Raw genomic sequence first — 3,639 nt, 5'->3', positions numbered from 1 at the left:
CAAGGCTCCAGTTTCAGCTAGCATTGTGCTGCTCCTCAGGCTATCAGTCACCTCCACGATCCTAACTGCAAGTGAACTTCTCTGAGAACAGCGGGAACTGCCATGGCCCGTTTTGTAGTAAAGGACAGCGGCTGCCACAGCAAAGCCCCTCTTGCCTTGGATGAGCTTCTGTGGCTGCAATGCAGGGCCCTGCGAAATGCATCTTTTGAAGAGAGGCCACAGAGCCTCTAGAAAGAGGGCTGCCAGCTGGCAGTGGGAGCCTCCTCAGGTGCTTCTGTCTCCCCGTTAGCTGAATGTTGCCCATGCCTGCAGCTCTGCTGGCAGAACGGATAGCTCAAGGGTTGTCAGCAGAGCGGGAAGCAAAGGTGGATCAGTGAGCTCCAGCCTACCCTGAGGGAGATGCTGGTTTCCTTCTCAGCAGGGGGTGAGCATTTCCTCCTCTTCTCTGCTAGGCTCTCTGAGGGAGATGCGTTCCTCCTTCGCTTTTGTCTGCAGGCAGCTGCACAGAGATAGGAGAAAAAGCAAGCCAAAGCATTAGCTAAGCAGTTCTGTCTGCAAAATCTAGCACCGTCGTCTTACTCGGTGCACAAGGGAAGTGGTGAGAGGGACTGAAGTACCGTTGTGCTGGCTCACTACATGCATGTGTTGAAGGAGAGAGGGCAGCAAGTGAAGGGGGCCCAACTGTTATTAGAATTAAAAAGCGCAAGAACTATTAGATTATATCATGCATAAAAGAATGCCCTTGACGATTTTGTGCACAGAGCAGACTGTAGACCGAAGGCATGAGCACAAAGCAAGGTCATAAGCTCAGGTGGCTTCGTCTCTCATCACAGGAAGTAAAAGAGGTGAGAAGCAGAAAAGGCTTTGGAGACAAGCTCTCCTTCTCCTGTGTTCCAAAAGCAGAGGTTGCCTAAGCCTCACAGACAGACGGCAATTACTTGGTGCGGGGGTGGCGGGCAGGAAGGCAAGAGGGAGAGGAAGAGAAAAAGGAAGCAAAAGCAAAGGAAAAATCCTCACTGTTTCCTATTACCATAAGAACTTGTGCAGTGTTCAGCAACTGCTCTAAACAACATGTTACATTTGAGGAGTTAGCCGTTGCGGGGCCATCGAGGCCAGTGTTTTACAGTGTGAGCCAAGCTCTGTGGCTGGGCTTTATTTCATAAGCACGTTGAGTGACTGTCCTGGGGACTGACCTCACATGCTGCGCCTAATTTGGAAATGGAATGCCTTTGGCATAAAGCCACCGGCATCACCAAAACCAGGTATGCCATGACAAGAGGGAAGATATCAATGTCATTGGCACCTTATCCAAAAAAGGAAAAAAGAAAAAAGAAAAAAGGAAGAAAGGACTTGCCAGTAGAGAGGGGTGTACTGGACTCTGCAGGCACCGCTGGCCATGTCTCATCCCCTTGCTCCTCGAGCTGCCTGTCTTCCTCCTCTGTCAGCAGTCGAGGCTCAGGTGGTGATGCCACAGGCAGGAGGACTTCCCGTGCCTGACAAGCTTCAGTCAACCAGAAAAGGTTAGCCAAGTGATGATACTCAGACACAAGCAGAGTAAACCTTCGTGCCAGGAAATCTATTACCAAAGCAAATGTCGAATGGCTGCTAAGCTAGAGATAGCAACGCTGTGTTTGTAGAATAGCCTCACCTGCTTTCTTCTGTGGTGCAGCAGGCTTAGCAGCTTGCTGGACAAGCAAGTCCTCGAAAAACTTTCTCCCTTCCTCCTCGCTAGGTGACTGGACATGGAAAACTTCTCCGTAAAGCTCAGAAAATAAAGCTCGTACCTGAGGTGGGAGGAGAAAAGACAGCGCAGCCGTAAGCCCCCCGCAAATTTGTGTTCTGCTCCACAAAGATGAATGCCTTTTCCAGTGAAGCTGAGGAATGCTTTGAATAAGGGAGAGACTAGAACAAGTTTGCTTCTTGGCCTTAAAGGCGAGATTGTAGTGGGTCGGCAGGGCAACTTAGGGCATCTTCTTTAAGGAACACCTCTAGGATTAAAGCTCTGTGAAGCGACCCGAGGTTCCAGTGCTCCAAGGGAGGACACTGAGCATCTCCTAGGTTGCCTGTTTTGGATTTACTTGCCTTGCTGCCCTTCAGGTTGAAGCCTTGTGGCAACTGCAGAGGGAAGAGATGCCAGCAGGGTGCCCTAGTAATGCCGGTGTTGAATGGCTTAGGAGAGCACAGTATTTCGGTGCTTAATGGAGTGATAAATTAACGTGAGACTGAAAGAAGCCGGGAAGGCAGTGAGAGAAATACCTCTGCCGGGAGATCTGCATGGCAAACATCCGACGTAGCGAGCAACAGCACTGGAGCATATGCTGGAACGCCCTCTAGCAATGTTGTGAGCGTAGCTCTCAAGGTGAGTCCAGCAGCCTCCCACCAGGCATGGATACGTGGAATATAAAGGATGCTCGGTGCTGTCCTCTGGGCTTCTCGGATCAACTGGTCAAAAGGAAGTTTGGAGAAGACTGTTGAAGCGGGCAGCAGAGGCTGCTGCTGAACAACAATGTATCAATCAAAATTGCCTGCAAAACGGGAGTGCACAAAGTGTCCAAACAAGCCACCAAGAATAAGGTAACATTGCTGCTTGGAGCCAGTTCCTTCAGCCTCTCCACAGCGAGAGGCAGGCCTGAATCTCTGCCTGATTTCCAAACTGCTTAGATGTCAGGTAACTCGCCCAGAGCCTCACGCCCGGTGCGAGTGGTAGTGTGCTTGAAAAAACAGGCCCAGCCCTTCAGCAGGGTCCACATCAGCCTGGGGCCACTGCTACACCGCTCGAATGCAACAAGCGTGTTCTTGCCTCTTCCCTGCGGTACGATGAGAGAAGAGAAACCCTTTTCTTCCCCCCTCCCAAGCCTGGGTTGCATTTCAGTGTTATAAAGAGGGAGGCTAGAGAAAGGGCAGGACGTGCAGTCAGGCTGAGGCAGAGGCGCCTCCTGGGAGCTACAGAGCCTGAAGAGGCAAGGGAAACAGCTCTGGAGAGCCCGCTGTCATGAGCAGCAGCTCTTGCCATGCAGAGGGCTTTATCGAGAGCATCTTGGAGCTCCCTGAGCTGCTAGCAACGTCCTTACTGTTTAGCCTGGAATGGAAAAGATGCTCATGCACAACGTCCTTCTTCTCCATTGGTCAGCGTACAAGAAAAGTGTTCTTTCAGCGTGAAATAACCACCACAGGAAGCAGAGGAAAGCCAGGCCACCACCATTAACCGCGGGAGGTCTGCCTGCTTCCCCTGAGTCTATTCATCCTGTGAGACTGCAGAGAGAAGAGGTACCTGTGCGCATCTTTCTTCGGGTGAGGTGCTGCTAGCAAAGAGAGCCGGCAGGTCCAGCACGTGAACCGCAAACCTCTCCAGCGCGTGTATTAGTGCAGGCGCCAAGTGGGAACTTTGCCCGTACCCGGGCTCTCCAGCGATTAAGAACCTGGGCCTGTGACATGCTGGCTGGCAACAAGCATTGCTAGGAGCGTAACTGCAAAACAAGAAGTTTGCAAAGGAAGTGATCGATCAAGACACAGATGTTAAAAGTATCTTTCTTTGTCCAGCACACACTGGTCTGGATCTCTTCCCCCCGGCCGTGAGGCTCTTATGTTCATTATGTCTTGACTGAGCAGCCTTGAGGCCTCTGCCTTGGTCAAGTTTAG

General features: G+C 51.5%; 1 long non-coding RNA gene across 1 annotated transcript; it reads right to left on the bottom strand.

The window, feature by feature from the left end:
* Nucleotides 1-1,431: 1,431 nt before the first annotated feature.
* Nucleotides 1,432-2,445, bottom strand: LOC136993283 (uncharacterized). Its single transcript, XR_010885539.1, has 3 exons — nucleotides 2,257-2,445; nucleotides 1,649-1,784; nucleotides 1,432-1,501 (listed from the first exon to the last, which is right to left on the bottom strand). It is a non-coding gene; the product is annotated as an uncharacterized lncRNA (long non-coding RNA).
* Between the last annotated feature and the right edge of the window lie 1,194 nt (nucleotides 2,446-3,639).

The sequence above is a fragment of the Apteryx mantelli genome, chromosome 13 (assembly GCF_036417845.1).
Source record: "Apteryx mantelli isolate bAptMan1 chromosome 13, bAptMan1.hap1, whole genome shotgun sequence".
In the NCBI taxonomy this organism is placed as follows: domain Eukaryota; kingdom Metazoa; phylum Chordata; class Aves; order Apterygiformes; family Apterygidae; genus Apteryx; species Apteryx mantelli.
The sequence above is the reverse complement of the archived record's forward strand: the minus strand, read 5'-3'. Positions and strand labels throughout refer to the sequence as shown.